This window comes from Anomalospiza imberbis, chromosome 2, assembly GCF_031753505.1.
Source record: "Anomalospiza imberbis isolate Cuckoo-Finch-1a 21T00152 chromosome 2, ASM3175350v1, whole genome shotgun sequence".
In the NCBI taxonomy this organism is placed as follows: domain Eukaryota; kingdom Metazoa; phylum Chordata; class Aves; order Passeriformes; family Viduidae; genus Anomalospiza; species Anomalospiza imberbis.
In genome coordinates, this window is record NC_089682.1 from 74,737,729 (window position 1) to 74,756,775 (window position 19,047).

The window sequence follows — 19,047 nt, forward strand, 5'->3', positions numbered from 1 at the left end:
ACTCACTCTCAGAAATACCCGTTTATTTTATGGCATTCATGAAGGTGAGTGATAAATACCGTCACGGGGTGTTTATATGTTATATTTATTTGATAAATATCTCATGGGTATTCTGTGTGTTGTTGTTAAAATATTATTGCCAGCAGAAAAAAGCGTGTAAGGGCACGGGATGCCTGCGCAGTCCTCCTTCGCTTGTGTGACAAAAGCGCCTCTTCACACCCACAGGGGAGCACGGAGGGACAATGGCAGAAGGAGGGCCCCAGCTAACACTCTGCCCCAGCTACTCCCCGACCCCTCACAAGAGCCATTAGCACATCAAAGGTTCCATTTTCATACACCCGGAGGAAAACAGGGACACAATTGCCAGGTGACAACCCGGATTCAGGACACCCTGCCTGGGCCAGCAGCTCAGGAGAGCCATCAGCCCAGGTGTGAAATTCATCACAAAGCCAAAGCTGGAGCACCTTTCAAACTGTGAAAGAGGACGTGCTGTGTACAGAGGCACAGGCACCTTACAGGATGCACGGGAAGAGCATTTCGGGCTTCTACGAGACTTACTATGGGATGTTTAGGGGAGGAAACAAAGAGGGGAAAGGGAGAGATATGGGGGAAGAAGGACCACTTGCTGTTGTAGATGTTGGCAAACCCAATGAGAAGAATGATGATGTCTAACTCCAGTGCAGAAGGCTGAATGAGTTCTTTGTATAATTATGCTATAATACATTAATATACTATATAAAAGAGGATGTTAAAAACTACATACTACTTTCTCTATCATATCTAACTAACTCACAACTCGTGACCCTGTTCTCCAGAGTCCAGACACAGGTGGATCCAATTGGCCATCAGACCCAAACAATCCACCGTGATCCAACCAAGCGCTCACTCCAGATAAACAATTCTCCAAACATATTCCACAAGAGAAAAACAAGAAGCAGAAATAGAAATTGTTTTCTCTTTCATTTCTCTCTGTGCACCTTTATAAAAATCCTGAGAGAGAGAGAAAAGTGCTTGCCACAACTTGCATGAGAATTCTTGGTTGACCAGCAAAAGTGTCCAGCCTTGTCCTGCACTTGGTTAGCACAGTTTGCCCTATCTCGTTATTAAATCCTATTTTTACCTGTGAGGTGCTCTCTGTAGGGGTGAGTAACACTGGTGTCTGCTTGTCTCAAAGGGTAAGGCCATGCCAGGTTGGCTCCTGGGGGGACCAGGAGTGCCCTGGCCGTCTGTGCACACACCTCTCTGTGTGTGTACCAGCAACAGGAGTGGGGCTGCAGCCTTGTGCCAGCATCAGAGAGACTGGTGTCTGTGGTCAGACAGTCTGAGCCCAGCTCCTTGGAAGGATCCACCTTATCACATTTATATGTGTATTCCCCACTGCTGAAGCTCCCTCCTGCTCCTCCTGAGAGGTCACTGGTGCTGTTTGTGTAACTGCACCGTGTGGGTTTATTCACGTGCCTCCAGGGAATACAGGGTCATTCTTGCTACTGGGAGCAAGGAGCTGTGTCAGCCTCACCTCTGTCCAGCCTAATTCCCTAACACTTTGTTTGAGTAAATCTGGCTCGCATTTTTCTTTTTCCTAGCTTATTTTCCATTTCTTTGCAAGCCTAGCGAGCTCCATGTTGAATCTGATCACCCAGCTGTCCCAAACTCTGGCATTAGCTCTGGAAATATTCATTTACTTGTTAGTGTGAGAAGCTGCCATATTTCTGGAGGCTTTAAGCGTATTCACATTTCAGAAACAATCTTTGAACTGCATTCCTCTGAAATGTCCTCATTCGTTGTTTATTCTTAACACACATAAGTCTGTTGCAAATGGTGAGCAATCCAAACTACAAGATTAGATTAAATACATACAGAGCTACCGGTCCAATTTAGAAGTAATAAAAGTTTAGCTGAAAATTAAATCTCACATAAACACATAATGCAGAACATCATGGGTAGCACACGTTTATTTAACCAGAGCTGGAGAAGTAATACAAAAGACTGTTTCTTTCTCAAGCTCAAAATGCATCACTGAAACCCCAATTTCTATGAGGACTGTGCGGGAAAATACCCATTTCAGTGAGTTTTGCCCCTGATGCTCAAATATTTAGATTTGAAGTTTGCATCACACCCTATTCCTCCTAAATACCAGTTTTGTTTCTGTCCCAGGACACACACCTACCTCCCACATCACAGCTAATTCTTCTGAAGATCAGCTGCTGGGGGAAGTACCTTTACACCTCCTTAGCAGAGCTATCTGATACTGCACCAAAACTATCCATCCAGTCTTTTTGTGAATATAATAATCGCGTATTACGCAAAGTGCAGTAACTGTGCTAGGATGAAGGCCCATGGCATGTGGGCAGCCAGACCTAAGGTTGCTAGGGGAAGGGCCAGGCAGAACCGGTCCCAAGCAGAACTTGATGCTGGCTGCCCCACATTAAGCACCGGTATCCTAACCACAGAGCTGTGGGGATTGGGAAAGGCTTGTCTTTTGCTTAACAAGCTATTTTCTTTTTAGCTTTGAGAACGCTTGCATGTCTAAACTAGTGCATGCCAACAAGCATTGCACTTCCAGGGAGCTTACATTTTCTGAGGAAAGCTGTTTCAATCAGAGAATCTCTATCTAACATTAAGCAAGAACTCCAACAATGAGCAAGCCTGTTGTTATTTTAATTTATCTCAGGGACTGGACCTGGCATGTGACCCCACAGAAGCACCCTGCTTCGGCTTTTTGAGAACATCAGTGGAGGTCCAGCAGGTACAGTTCTCTGGCAAACACATTCCATATACACAGGGCCTTGGCTCAAGGCACAAATGAGGAGAAGGTGCCAAAAATTCAGTGCTAAAAAAAAAAAAAAAAAACCCTAACATTTTTGGTCCTGTCTATGCTTCTACAATCTAATGGGAGCACAGACTGGTCCACAGGGATTGATCAACCACAGGATCATCACATTGCTGTTCAAACTCCTGGCAAGCTATATTTCACCGACTTTATTGAATCTGCCCAAGCTGCAGTTCAGTGGTGCTGCCCCATCTGATCAGGCTGTTTCCAGTCTCTTTCGCCTCCAAATCTGATGAATCCTATTTCGTGTTTCTTCTTATTTTGCCTGGAGAACAAATTCTTCAGAGATAAGAGGAGCGGGGACAAGGAGGATTATTATGCAGTGTTTGCCTTGAGAGCTGATTTTGTGCTTTACTGTTTGTTGTGTTTATAACAAAAGAGCATTCAGAACAAAGGAGAGAGAATGAGAGCCAGCATGGGCCAGATGCTTCCCCCTCAAGCCATGAGTAACTTTTATTGTTGAGAGGAGGTTAGGAGGAGGGGAGGAAGAAAAGGAGGAAAGATAAAAGAGAGAAACAAGATGATGGGTGGGATGTAGCTTGGCCTGTAAACAACAGGAGGTTAAGCAAGTGAGAAAAGAACCAATGGAGAGACAGAAGTCAAAAACAAAAGGACATAATGAGGTGAAGAAAGAAAATACTAAAGCAGATTAGAAGGGCAAGGCAGAAGAATAGAAGAGAAAAGGAAGGAAAAGACAGCAGCAAAATATCAGAGGGAAAAGGATAACTTGTGAATAGTCAGAAAAGATGAACAGAGAGGTACAGGAGGAAGCTACGAAATTACCCAGCTAAAAAAGCACAGACATAGCACTGGAGAGATCACAGCAGTAAACCCAAGGTACCTTTAAATTCTGCCCTCAACCACGGTGCAGTGTAGGCTAAAGCTACTGTCTGAAAACTTTGGTCATTAAGCTGTCTGGTTAATCTGAAGTAAACCAAAGTTAAAAGTTTTAATACTTTCACCGTTGCTTTCAAAAGGGGAAGTATCTGTTAAAAAAAAAAAATCAGCGGAAACCAATATTTAATGCTTAAACAATGATTCACAAAGAGGAACTAACCTTATTAAAAGAATGAATAGTTCTGCAGAAACCCACATGCTGGAGAGGAAACCAGCATCCCCTTGAAAATTCTATCCTGGTGTATGTGAAAGAAGTGACAACCCCCGGAAGTCCTCTAAGGTTTCCTAGTCCCATTTCCTATAACACTTCAGGCCTTGTCCTTTGCTTTTGTTCTGACTGGAAAAAGACTCCTGGCCTGCATCTAGGCCACAAGCCTGTTTTTTTCCCTGATTGATTTTGCCTTGTGAAACCAGGCTTTATAGAGGAGCTATATACCTGTACATTTGCCTTCCCTTGCGCTATTTATTTATCTGATTTTATTCTAACACTGGTTCGTATCTCAGAATAGCAATAATTAAGTATGTGCATGTGACTTACAGAGAATGTTCTAAGTACACTTTTTTTTTTACCATGAGCAAATGCCCTTCTTATGATCTCTCTCTGTTTTTGCCTCCTTTCTTCTGGAATGTGCAGGTGAACTACAACTGAAACTGCCCCAAAGCCCATGTCCCAGTCGTGAACTGGGATGCTGCAGCATCTGGGGTGGAGGAGACAGCAGCAGAGCTGTGATGGGAGCTCAGGGGAGAGCTATCAGGAGGTTGCAGGGCTGCAAGAGCAAGAGGCTTTGGCCAAAACATATGTGGTGTGGTTTTTTTCTACATCGGTCACAGCATCCATCACATTGTGTTTTTCTCCACCCTGAGCAAGAAACTAAATTTGAAGGGCAATGTAAGAAACCAACCTGGCTAATGAAGTTCAATGAAAGCCCATCAGCATAAACAGAGTAAAAAAAAAAGTTGTACCAAGATGTGAAATTACAAAGGGAATTTCCTAGCAAAATACTATAAGAAGATAAAGCCAGCTGAGGAGAGTGGTTGGACTAGGGGTCAGTTCATGAGGAGGTCTGGAGAGGAACAGAAGGTATAGGATAGAAGGAATTAGGGTTGCCAGTCATCTGAGCCCCCCTTGATTCCCTCATTTTCCCAAGGGCTGAGCAGTACATGTGTAAGGACTGGGGTTTTTTTGCTGAGTCTTCACAAAACTAATCTTTACTTCATATTGGTCAAGAAGTGGCTATATTCAGATGGTAAAAATATAATGTCTTAAGGAGGTGGGAAACATTTTTCCTCTGAAAGACAGACGAAGAAACTCTCTTTGGTACGTGCAGGGCACTGTGCCAGCCTGAGGGAAGGATGATGGGAAGTTTGAGGAGTGCAGCTCAACAATGTGCTCGAGCTGCTTAACCAGCTGCAGTGTTTCAGTCACACAGATACCGATCAGAAAACACAGGCTTCCTCACAGTTTATGCCCAGCCTGGTCAATCCAGCACCAGTGGAATGGGTGCTGGGGAATGCTGCTTGCTGGCACGCAGAGCCAGTCTGGACCTGCACCCATGGCACGGAGTGGAGGCGTTTCATCAGGGTGAGCGGCCTTATCTCACGTCCCCTTGTCGGCGTATTTCTCACACCCCAGCATTAGTAAGAGAAACCTACACGCAGGGCCAGCGCATACACACACAGGGTGGGCAGAGCTGAACCCACCCACTAGACCTACACACGCCCCAGCAAACACACACATTAACACACGGATCTTGACACGGCAGCTCTGACATACGAACAGACACGCCGGGCACAGCAGAGCTGCGGAGTCGCTAACACCGCTTCTGGAGGCGTTTCCCACCAAGCCATGCTCTGCTCCCAGGTGGCTGACCCGAAACACGCTGCGTTTTCCAGCAACAGTGAAGGATTGTAGCCTGGGGCGGAGGGGAACAGAGACTGTGAAAATGGCTGAGATCACAAGTAATTACAGCAGCAGGATTCCCAGGAAAAGAACAAAGCCCCTGGCTAACCCTTCTCTACTGCCCTCACTATTGTAATCTAAAGTTAGCTGTAAACACTCAGCGGGACCTGAGCCTCACCCTATCCCTTTGCGGGCTAACAAAGGCTAAGCCAGACTAGCGCACCGGGGTTTATCGTTCCTCTCCCAGCAGGAGATGCTCTGAGCTGCCCCGGGGCAGCTCCCCTCTCCCCACGGGCACAGCACCCCTTGCTTGCTGCTCAGTCACCAGGAGCACAAGGAGCAGCCCATGCAGGTCAAAAAAGGGGGCGACGGGAAGCGTGTCCCAAAAGCCCGCACACTGCTCCCGTGCTGAGATCCAGGCAGAGCAGATGAGGAAAGACGAGATTAAACCGGTCTTCAGGAAGAGCTGCCTTGTGCAGCCAGTCCTGCTTTCTATTGCTATCAGGGTCAACCACCAGAAAGGGGGCAGAAGGGATTCCAGCATGCAGCCTCATCATCCCATCCCATCCCATCCCGTCCCGTCCCGTCCCGTCCCGTCCCATCCCGTCCCGGCAGTTCTGTCCCACTCCCTCTCAGAAACAGGTGCTAGCAAACCAGGGTGGGTATCTCCCCTAAACTGTCCCCTCACACTTCTTCCTTTTCAGGGGAATAGCACATTTCCTGATTCATGCTTTCTTCCCTTCCCCAGCCTCCTTTCTCACCCTCCAGTGATGCTGCCCTGCTCATGTAAACCCATCTGGCTCTTCTATGAACCCTCTGGGTTCTCCACAAGCCCTTTGTCCTCCCCCAGGATCATTCCTTCACCCTTTCATGGCGCTCCCACACACGCATGTCCCTGCTTGCCCGTGGCCTTCCTCAACCCTTTGAAAACCGGAGTGGTTGCATTCAGCCAGCAAGGATGTGCAAGGATGCTGTGCACAGCTACCCAGGTGTGTTTTGGTGGGCAGGTGGAGGATTCTCTGAGGCCTGCTGCATTACACTTGCATTTCTATATAAAATGTTCATATCTGAGAAACTTTATGTTCTGGTACATAAACAGACACATAATGTGTGACGTTGCATACATGTACAAACATTGGCATGCCTGAGATTACCAATGCATGAATTCATACTATTAATAATATCACCATATTAAAATTTGTACATATTGCTTTATCTCCATATTTATGGACATGCTTTTATTTCTGAGCTTACATTTAAATATCTGAAGATATTTGTATACATGCTACTTCGTACATACAAAGGTATGTAGATACACACATGATCACGAGTGTATACATAATATATAGCTGTATTTTTGTTTCTGTTTGCATATCTCTGCTTGCATTCATATATATATATATTTGGTTTTATATATGCATCTCTGTGTACTGGTAGTCACCTGTTCCCTCTTTGAAAGCCTGTATTTTCATTGTTTATTTCTAGTGGGCAAAGTTTACCCAAACTCCAGCTTTCACATTCATAAAAATAAAAGTAAAATCCTACAGGGGAACTTCTGTAGGCAATAAAGAAGGTTTTTTTTTCTTTCGTATTTTGTTTTGCAAAAAATATCACTCCTTACAGTGATAAGGTCTCAAACCCGGAAAAGGGGAGAGCTTGAACAGTAAAGATAAGATTTTGCTGAAAGCATTAAGTTAATGCTATTGAACAAATCCTCAAAAGAAATCTGTACCTTTCCAACCAGATGTGAAGGGCAATACTTTTAATATTTTACATGACCATTTGCAAAGGGTGGGTCACAAGTGCTGCTCTGCACAGCTTTACAGTGAAGTGGAAGGAGAGCTCCTTTGTACTGTCCAGTGGCAACTCCCTGCAGAGGTTCCTGGGGCACTCACACAGGAGCTGTGGCTGCTCTGGCCCAGGCCTCTCCAGAGAAGGCTCTGGAAACTGGGGAGGTCACAGACCTGGCTGCATGGCCTCCTCCTTGCAATCCAAGTAACTGCAAGTCCTCTTCCCATAATACTTTTGTTTGCTCTGAAACAGCTCTTGCTGTGGCCCTGTTTCTCAGCAAGGTACAGTAAGTAATGTTTTTCTCTTCAAGCTAGGTCTTATAAGCTCTCAGAGATAAGCATTATACCCTTGATAGCTCAGCTACCTCAGGTGGCATAAAAGAAGCAGGATGGCTCTTGTGACAGTGTTGGAAACAAAAAGTTTCAATAAAAGGCAAAATAAAAAAGCTCTTTACAGAGAAAAACCGAGCCAGTCGGGACAAAAAGTTTTTACTCCTGCTAAAACATTTCACAAAAGTGATTACTTCTTTTGTTCTCTTCTTTTTCTAGGGAATTGCTTAGGTGGGACTTTTTGGCTCCTGTCCAATTAGCTATCCTTAAGTTGAGGTGAAGTCCCCAAAGTCCTACAAAGTGTCTTTTAACTAAATTAAAAAGAAAAACTTCTAAGTTTTTTTTTTTTTTTCCTTTTTAAAGAAATAAAAAGTAACTTATTTACTCCAACAACAAAAAACACATTCCTACAGTACAGGTCACTTGCTCAGAGCTCAGGGACCAAGAAGAAGCTTTGACAAACATCTCCAGTACTGAGAAGCTTTGGATTCAAGCTCCCCATAGACAAGACAGCTTGTAGGAAACAGGCTCAGCACCACTCCATGGCTTTTGCTCTGTGAGAGCAACAACATCCACGAGAAAGCATGGATACCACTTGTTCCAGTAGGGACTTCATTCAGGCAGGCTGCACAGGGATGTACTGCATGGGAAACACCATCACAGCTGGTTCTGACCCCACTGCAATCCGCCTGAGCAGACCGGCAGTGGCCAGGACAGCAGGGATGAGCTGCCCATCCCACAGCTCCAAGTAGGGCTGAGGTGGTGTTCACAGGGGAAGTCACCACACATCTTTCCAGGAGGCAAAGTGCTTGGCCTCAGGTCAGTGCTTTTGCACAGATTTGTTCCAGTTTAATTGACCAGGTAGGAACAGGGTGCACTTTGAAATACATTATACTGCTGAATTAGCTCTCCTGCCAAGTGCATTATCGTTCTACAAACAATGTGAGTATGGGGAAATGCACCTGGGAAAGCAGAGACTAGATGCATGAGGAAGAGTGTAGATTCCTCTGTTGATGACACAGATAAGTAGAACTGGCCATTGAACTAAATTGAACTATTGAACTAAATTGAACTAAAGAAATGAAATGGCAGGTCTAGGATAGCAAGGAGCCACAAGGCAGGGACTAGACAGTGGCCAGTCCAAAATCTCTGGCAACTGACAGAGCTACAAGAATGGTAATCAGGGAACATATGGGGGAAATCACCCACATGGAAAGACTGAGGAACCCACACAGACTTTGAACTTTGCATCTTCAGCCAGTGGTCTTCTCCCCACTATGCACCAATTTTAAACATCAGTAGGTCCCCTTCTACAAAACTCTGCCCCAGGCAGGCCCAGATGTTTGTAGCCACTGTCCAAGTGCCTTGGTTTCAGTATGTCTCATAACCCTCCTTTAGCCAGTTCTTGGCACCTCCTTCATTTGTGCCTTCATCCTCTCAGGCTGACTGTCTTTTTTTTTTTTTCCTCTTCTTTCTCTTTTGTCAAGTCTACTTCCATCTCTTTTTGGTTTATCCATCTGTCCTTTCTGTCCTTTTCCCTACTCCTGTGTCTGTTTCCAAGCAGTGTGCATCTTTCTATATGCTCCCCCTCAACATGTATTTCCTCTTTGCCCTTCACATCAGTGGTCCCTCCTTTCCCCAGCCACACTCCCTCTCATCATTCCCCCCATCATCTTTCATTGCGTGTGCATCCCTATTCCTCCTCCAGCCTCTGCTTCTGCTGCGATCCCTCACTTGCATCCCAAGGTGAAAAGACATCATGGTCCCCACAGGGTTAAAAGCACAAGTCGGGGTGGGGAGCTGCCCTTCTCTGTCCTTGATTAGTGCCATCAGCCTTTTGGGAGGCAGCAGGTGCCCCGAGGGAGCTGGGCTGCATCCTCATGCAGCCTCTCACGTCCTCAGCACTTAGGGGAGTGCAGCAGCCGTGCTATCAGCTGCACCAGTGCCAGGCTGGAGGGAAGGAGGGAGGCCATGTAAAGCAGACTTTGGCAGACACAGCCAGGACCACATGTGGAAACCTCAAACACGAGGTTTGATATGGTGAGTGACTGTACTTTATGCAGCTAGAGGATGTTAAGTGTCATTTTCCTTGTACTCAGCTGGTCTGCAGAGGCCCTTTGATCCCCCATGCTGCTTGCGTGTTCCTCTGGGGTGCAATGAGGCTCCTGGAGGTCTTCCTGCATTATACCACGGAGTCCCTCCTAGTAATCCTCATTCTGACCCACCTATTCACACATTTGTATGTGCATATCTCAGATCCCCAAGCAGCTGAATTTCTAAAGAAGGGAACACCTCACAGCAGTCAGTCTGACAGACATCCGTCCAGGAAAACCCAATCTCCCTGGCAATGGGAGTGTGAAGAGACAGACAAAACATAGTAAGATTTTTCAGAAGTAAGAGCAAGGAGCAGGCATCTCCTGTAGATACATTCACATACTCTCCACCCAGAAATACAGCAGAAGAATTTAGCGGGTAGAAATAAAACATGCCAAAAACAAAGGGGACCTGGCTGAGTGAGACTAAGCCTTGAAATTTAGATGTGATACCAGAGACTATGCCTTTGAGCGAAAGTTCCCCAGCTGAAGGACTGCTGTGTTACTTCTAATTCTAGTACAGTCATTTGGAACCTGATATGGGATAGGGCAGCATCTTGCCAGATCCTCAGTCTTCAGGGGATCACAGAACAATATGTTAAGTGCTTCAAAATATGTCACTAATTGTACACCCTCTCCCATCCACAGTGCATATACTCATTATACCACTCCTGGAGCACTGAAAGATCTGGGCATCTGACAGTCTTGATTTTTCACAGCACCCCACTGAATGGAGGAAAGAGCCTTTATCAGATGTAGAACTGAGACAAAGAGAAACAAAAAGCAGATCCCAGTCTCAGATGCCACAATGCTGAGCACTGCAGCATTGGGGACTTTCTCAGTCCCTTAAATGGAAACCAAAAGCCCAGAAGGAGAAAAACTAAATGCCCTGGGGAGCCATAATACAAAATGACACAGAAGAAAATAGTAAATCCCAGCACTCTCCAGGTTACACTGCAGAAGTCAGAACTGCTGAGAGGTGCCTTCCTTCAGAGGGGCAGCCTGCAGCCTCTGCTTTCCTGAACCTGCACTCACCCCTCTCTGTACTTCTAAAAAAAAAACAAATTCTTAGTAGTTGCTTTTTCTCTGCTGACAGGGTAGCTCTATGGTCAGTGCAATACCCCAGAACAAGAGACCAGAGTCCAGCTTTTCCATCAAGGGAACCATTTTTTACATTCCTAGACACGGTGTTCATGGATCCACAAGTTGCTATGAAAGGACAAACCCATGCTGCTCTGAATGTGTGACTACATCTCAAAACCACCTGTTGTAGTCCTTAGAATGTACCTGTGCTCTGCCTAATGAATTTGAATATGCTCATGGTGAAAAAAGACCAGGAGCCAAGATCACCTGCTTTCTGTACCTATGGCAGGTAAGGTAGGAATCAGGCTGCCTCATACGCAATGCATGCTTAATTATCCTTTGTATGGGGAGAGGTCCCACTGCCAGACCCAGAATTTGCAATCACTAACTTCTTACGGTCTCCACCATTCCAGCCGCCTCCAGTGGTGAGACAGGCTTCCTATAGAGGATGGAGGCTTTTTAAAATGAAAACACACTGATCACCACTGTGTTTCATGTCATGTCTGATCTCTAGTAGGGATGCAGACAGTATTTTCAGAAATAAAGCAGTGACAAAAATTTGCCTCCAGCACATGAGAGTCACTGAGTGTAGTTTTTTTGGAACACGTTGTTTTAGGTGTAGTTGCCTAAATGCTGCCTCTATCCCCCTTCAGATCCATAAGCCACTGTATTGAAGTCTGCCTTAACTAACAAGCACTGCAGTACCTGTCCAAAGAACAAGCAGTGGTGGAGTGCAGCCTGTTTACACCAAATTCTTAGCTCCAACCAGCATCCTGGCACTACAGCCACTGTTACACTTCTTTTCTGCAACTTTAACTCATCTGTTTTTCTAGACCTTGTGGCAGCACAGTGACTGAGACAATAAAACAGAAAAAGAGATTAGGAAGAATTGAAGAATTGAAGCAAAAAAAAAAAAAAAAAAAAAAAGAGGAAGGAACTATCTGTCTTACAGAAAAAGAAAGAGAAAACCAAGGTGCAGATTAAGATAATGTAAGAAATAAATAGTTGGGCAAAATAAATATATTTGTGACAAAAAGTACAAGGATGTAATAAAAATTAAGAAAAGGAGAAACAGAAAAAAATGGCTGATACAGAACACATTCTAGTAGGTGATAGATATTCTTCTAATTCTCAGAAAGTTTCATTTCAGTATAAGGGAAGTATGTTCTTGCAGCATTTTTGTGTCCAGTGAAGCAATTAGTGCAGCACCGGGTGACAGGGACAGAATGTGTGCAGGATTCCTCCACTGCCCACAGAAGGATTTTCTTGTTGGGTGAAAGACCACTACATCAGCAAGTCAGTAATGCTCAGGTCTTCAAAGAGTCTCTTGGTTAAGAAGTATCTCCTGCACTATCCGTGATGTTAAGTGCAGACTGTGCAGCTCTTCCTGTCACAAAGGCACAGGGCACATTCAGCTACCCTATGCCAAGAGTTCAGGTTTCCCTGGGAATTTGGGACCCTGAGCCAAACCACCTTTAACAGGTCCAAAGATTTATCAGATAACACATTCTTTAGCCTTTCAGAAGAATCACTGGATCAGACAGAGAAGACAATGTGCTAGTCACATGAGACCCTAAATCCTGAACTGACCTAAAAATGCAGTGAAGCTCAAAACTCTCTGAATAACATATTTATCTGCAACTGATTCCTAATCAAGCATTGATGCAAGATTTCTGGGAACACCTTAAACTGCAAAGTGAAATGTAGTAGTAAAATAAATGTCTGACCACTGTTGCCGTTATCAGATGTTCATACAACAGACCCAAGCCTCCCCAAATTCCATCCCATTCTGTGCCAGGCTCAGTGAAAGATCTGGAATTATTTTCCCATGGCAGCCACTCCTCTGATTCTTCCAGAGTTCACCCCACAGAGCTTAGGATATTGCAGAAACCAACAAATGAAACTACTGGTGACATGATCTTCAGAGCTTGGAGCCAGCTAGAAATGCATTATTAATAAGATTAATTAGTCCTCCTAAAGGGTCCAACTTAAATCAGGATGACACTGTAGAAAGCACTGTTTGTATAAAAAGAGAGAAAGAGAGACTATATCCTGAAGACTTATCTCAAGGTCTATATACATAAGGCAAAAGAAGGAGTATTAATTCTGTTTTGCTGGTGTGGAAACCTGACATGCAGTGACTACATTGTTTGGCCCAAGAGAAGATCTGTGATGGAGCCATAAATCAAACCCCAGTATCCAGAGAACCAGACCAGTGCTTCACCAATCCACAGTCTCCCTCTGGACTAAAAGCAGAGACCATGACACAGGCTGATGCCAGGTCTGCTAAACAGAGCCACAAGTGCTGTGTGTTCAGTGTTGTTTGTTTTCATTCTTGATTTCATGCTCCTTTACTTAGTTGAAGCCTCTGGCACCAACAAACAATTTTCTGGGATGCAAGAAAGTATAGTTATGGATCATAAACCCTCACTTGCCTGCTGGGAATGTGCACAGCTGATGCTATCGGGGGAACATACACATGTCAGATTCTGTCCATCTAGCCCAGACCAGAAACAAGAAAATGACCTTCAGAGTCACGTGTCAAATTTTTGTGGTTAGATGACTGAGAAACTGATGTTGCAGCATGACACTCTTCCTAAACTAGAAAGAAAAACAAAACCACTCACTGGCTGGTGTTATACACCAAAAGAAGTTAAGATACAGCCTTGGGAAATTGCTGCACACAGCATGGAAGTATTGTTGAGACAGCCTACGTGGGCCTAAGCATATTCTTACTTTTTACTGAGAGGAATAAGAGCTGCTGAGTACTGTAACATTGTTCCTAAACAGACAGATTGCCTCCTCCCAACTAAGAGAGGACCAAGATAACACTGAAGAAATCTACTCTTGCAGCCCAATGGCCTATTCTCCCTCCTGGAATTTTCAAAAGGCTAAACCAAACCTCACTGGCTTGAAGGGCAGTAAAAGGCCTACCAGTCACAGAGACACAACATGACATGCTTGAATACCATACAACATTTTCAGTCTCTAATTTTGGCTCCCTAATCACCTAATATCTGGACCTGATGTAAACTGCTGTGGCGAAGCAGGTTTATACGAGTTCAGCATGCTCTGTGGAGATCAACTGTCTCCTCCTGCCAGGCAGCAGGTGTGGACATTAAACCTGCCCAGCCCTTTCCATCCATCAGTTTTCAAGGTGTCCAAAAGACAGCAAGGAGGTAATTTGGGGTCTTCTGTTTTCTTACAAAAAGGCTACAAAGATCCAGAGAGATGCAGATGACAAGCTCAGGTGGCTCTCAGGCAATAACTGGTGCCCACTATCCCCAGCAGGTACCAACTTCTCAAGTTCCACTCTGTTTTCCTTTCCATCACAGGCTCAGCTGCTGGACATTTATATTTCAACTTCCCCAAACCAATGAAGGTGTTTGAGATACCTGAGTGGGGTAACTCTACAGGCAGAATCTCTGATGGGGAATACGAGGCTGATTTCCATTATGTAAGGTAGATAACATATTCCCTATGCTTTACATAATGAAAAAGCTTATCCTCCTCTTCTGTTGCCTCTGCACCCCTTTCTGTCATCCTTGAAGCAGGAAGGCACAATCAGACTAGGAGCAAGTGCATATGTGCACCAGATGTGGGGGGCATGTTAAGCAGTGGGAGTAGGACACATGGAGCAGATGTGGATTTGATCCATGTAGGGAGGATCTTGCAATAGCCCTGACTTCACTCTGGCTCTTCCCCAGATGGAAATGTGCTGCCACATCTGCCAGCAATGAAAGGCACTCAAGTACTACCAGAGCTGCCCCACTTTGTGACCCAACAATGGGAATCTGCCAGCTTCCGCCAATGTGAAATTAAGACAGATCCGCAACAATTTAAGTGAACAATAAATTAAACTCCCTTTCAACAAAAAGAGGAGATGTAACCTATCCCACCCAGTGCACAAATCCTGCAAACACAAGGTATCACAAGCTGAAAAATTGGCTGGAGACTAAGCACAGCAATCCAACACAGACAAGTCTGCATCTGCTCACTCCAGATACCACTTCTGTCATTCCTACCTTACAACAGATCTCCCACAAGCCTCTTTCCCTTGGGGCCCCCTCTGCCTGCAGCATCCCTCTCTTATGCACTCAGGTAATCTTCATGGAGGAGCTCTGTTACTATTTGAAATCTTTGCCCTCACCACTTGCCCGATGACATTTTCTTCCTCTGCCTTCCTAACTACCTCACATGCAACTACCCTCCCATTTTCTAAGTACTTCCCTCAGGGCAACATCTCCCGCTCTGCTCCGGAGACTCATATCTCCCAGGCTTCCAGTCTCAGCTGACCTGGCTTGATCTCCAACCTCCACACAACCTGACAGCCTCACCTCACTGAGGAAAAGGTGAAAGGCAGCACAGCAAAAGGGAGAGCTACATCTGGATGAACACACCAGCTGTGCCATCTCATCCTGTTTCCAGATCCTCTCCCCCACTGTAAGGACAAAGGGGCTAATTTCTTTATACCTGTCCCCTGAGAAAGCTTCTGTTTGCTACCCTCCCACAAGCGCTGACCAAACAGGACTGCTCATCCTGGTGAAAAGAAGGCCAAGGAAGCTGGAATGAGGCTACACTGAAGACAGTAACCCAGACTCTAGCACTGCTGGTTCTCAGATCCAGTCCAAGATCAGACCACCAGGACCTCCTCTCATTTTCCCTCACCTATGCTCTCCCTCTTCCCCCAAGAGGCTGGGGCAGAGGTGCTTCCGAGGAGATCTCACTGTCACGGGCACAGAGCCAACATGCCAGCACTAACCTGAGACTAGCAATCCTGGATAGATGCAGTGTCTGCAAGGTTCCTTGGTTTGCTGTCCTTTCCCTGTTCGCCAGAGGGGCTGGAGGGACAAAAACCCTACAGGGTTAGGCTGGCTCTTTAAACCCAATCGGGCTGTAGGGCTCCCCAGTGCCTCTGGGATTGCCAAAGGGCATGGTGAAATGCATCTAGGAAAATCTGGAAGCATGATAGGGTACTTCCTCCTCTTTAAAGCTTTCCAGTTGTTTTCTGTTCACAGCTGAAGCAGCCCAGGTGTCCCGACTTGCTCCACCGGGGACAAGGACAAGGACAAGGACTCTGCCTCTATGTATATGCAACAAAAGTGGCTACTTTGGCATTACTCTGGCTTGTGACCTCTGTAAAAGACTGACAGTTTTCCTTCTTTTGGACAAGGAGTGTTGGTATCTGCAAGCATGATAAAGCTTCTGAGTTCTTCTGACAACACTTCTTTCCACCCCATCATGGGACAAACAAGCACAGAAAATGTGACTCTTCTGTTGTGCATAGGATAATTTTAGGCTTTTTATGTGAATTTGCTGAAGTGTAGGTCACAAATGGGCAGCTTTTGAGAAGGGTAAACAAATCCCTCTTGTAGTTTTTCATGTGAGTCACATTGTCTCAGATCTGTTATAAAAATCTCTTATCAGCCAGTTTCACAGTGAATGGTTATTTTGATAGTTATATGATCTGGTTTTGGTGTGCATGTTGTTTCAAAGTTCCAAAATTTTTTCCCAGACTAAAAAAAATTTTCTTGGCTTTGAAAGTGTGTACTTATTACTGATTGAGGTAGTTTTTATTTTGTATAGAAACAAATGTAAGGATAATAATATCAGAATAATTATGTCACTGACATAATTATACACCAGTTTATTTCCCCTCATAAGTTAGGTACAGCTGGGTTCAATGACAACGTGAGCCATTGTAGCCAGCAAGGCCTTAGAACGTGGGGATCTTCTTGGGCATAGTAATATCACTCCAGATAAAGTCAGTCTTGGTTTGTCATTAAGTCCCTTACTAAGAACAGTGAAACTTCCACAGCACAGCAAAAAATATTCCCAACAAAGGTCAGAGTTATTTAATGCCCCTGCCATATGACATGGATCAGTCATGCCAGACCTGGAAATAGACTTCGAGCCTTCTAATTTTATAATCCCATTATCCTCTGCTCCCCACCTCTTGGAACTTCTTCTGTTCTCTTGCACCTTAGCATCTTTGCAGTGAAAACTCCAAGGCAGGTAATGCAATGGAAATGTGCAACTGGATCCTCCAGCCTCCCCTTCTTACCTCATGCTCTTGCCTCTGCCATGTACTTTCTCACCTGTCCCCTTTCACCCCAAATTTTGTGCTCTGCTCTGTACCCAGCATTGTACATTACACATCTCCCTTGCCTTTGCAACAGTTATTTTATGCATAATCTCTTCTCCATCATCCTTTTTCTCTCTAGATTCATTTCTTCCAATACCTACCTCCTCCTCTCTCTCTCTGAGTTAATCTAGTCTGAGCTTAAGGTGTGATGTTAGCCACAAAGGATAATGTGGTCATTTAACCAGCCTTATATGGATTCAGCAGACTGGCTTTAATTGATGTCAACAATCCTAATTGAGGCACGAAATCAGTGAAACACTGATTTACCACTTTGCATATTTATTAGGTTCAATCAGTTTCTGATAGCCTTTCCAAGAGTCCCTACTCGTTTTTGTTCTGGTCATTATCTTTTGAAACTTATCTCTTTTTCCTCCCTTTCTGACCAAAAAAAGGCTGCATTTCACAACTTGATCATCACCCTAAACAGGATACAAGCTGCTTCCCCTTCACATGTGTTTATGTTAATGTGCTTGCTTCTTATTCCAAGTTTATCGCTCCTGCTCAAAGATGATTTTTTTTCTTTTTTTTTTTTTTTTCTGGAAGAACAAAGAACTTATTTTCCATCTTAGATATGGATACGGTGAGGCCATGATCCAGGAAGGCTGCAGCTAATCATACAGGGAGGCAAAGAGAGAAAAAAAAAAGTGAGACTAGAAAATAAGGCTGAAGTGAAAGCATGAAGGCAAAAGGTTACAGATAGGGCTGAGTAGGAGCTAATATCAAGAACAAGGAGGAGGCCCAAGTCCACCTTCTCACTGGTGCCTTTGGTACCCAGGAACGGGAAGGTGCTGGCAAAAACCGCACTGTGCAACAGGATCCAGCTCACTCCAGCACCTCCCTCTGCTGGCCGGTGTGCAGAGCCCCACGCAGGGCACCCAGTGCAGGGAAAGGAGGGCTCTGGATTGCCCCGCTTTGTCCTGGGACACAAACCATGTCAGGGACCCGAGTGAGCACCTGAATCGCCTCTATTTGCTGAACCACAGCGTTCTTCCAAGACTGAGGATGGCTGAATCATCGGGGGAATTTAGGTCAATTATAGGTATCTATATTGTGTTCTTATTCAACTTTAAGGTCAATTAGTAGGTCTTTTATGTCTTGAAATGCACAAAATCTACTGCAATACTCCTGCTTCCTTATGGCACCTAACCATTTCCTCCCATGGCTTCGATTTTCTTACCTCACTGCGGTTGAAAGAGGGCAGAAGCTACAAGGAAATGCTAAACAGGAAGCCCCAAAAGGCCAGATAATTTAAAAAACGACATGTATCCATAGTGTATGTGGATAACGCCAAATAGCATGGAAAAGAGTTATTTGTTTTGCTGTATCCTTTTGTACTTAAATACTGACGTATGATCTTGGTTTAACAGGCAGCACGAGCTTCTTGGCCTGCTCCCCAGATGTGCACAGATCTGTAAAATTTCCTAGAGCTTTTCTGTTGACAGTGCAATACAGAAGGCACTATTTGGCAACAGCAGAGATCTTGCTGTTTCGTTGCAGGGGTTCTGCAATGCATGTCATGTCTATTGTATGTGTATTGAAGAGTTTTTAGATTTCCTTCCTACACTGTAAGACTGCAGTCTTACAGCCAAGTCACATATATATATATATATATATATATATATTTTTAAGGTTCCCATCTCTAGATCCTTTTGCAACTTCAAATTTCCTTTATCTTGTTTTTCGCTACAAGTTTCAGATGTTTTTTCTGCGGTACTTATATCTTAATAAGCGTTCATTTCAATGTTACTTCCCCTCTCACCTCTGGCTGTGCCCCAACCTCCTCTGCGGTGCCCATCACAAAGTTTTCCAGCTGCCCTCCCAGTCGATCCACTCTGCTGCCTGTCCTCGCCACAGTCCTTCCAGCCACTCCATTTTTCCCTGTTTCCCTCACAAGTCTCCCCTCCTTCTTCCCTTTCTCCTCCTTTTCTCTTTCTCTGAATGGCTGTAACGCTGCCAGGACTTGGCAGACGAGCCAGCCG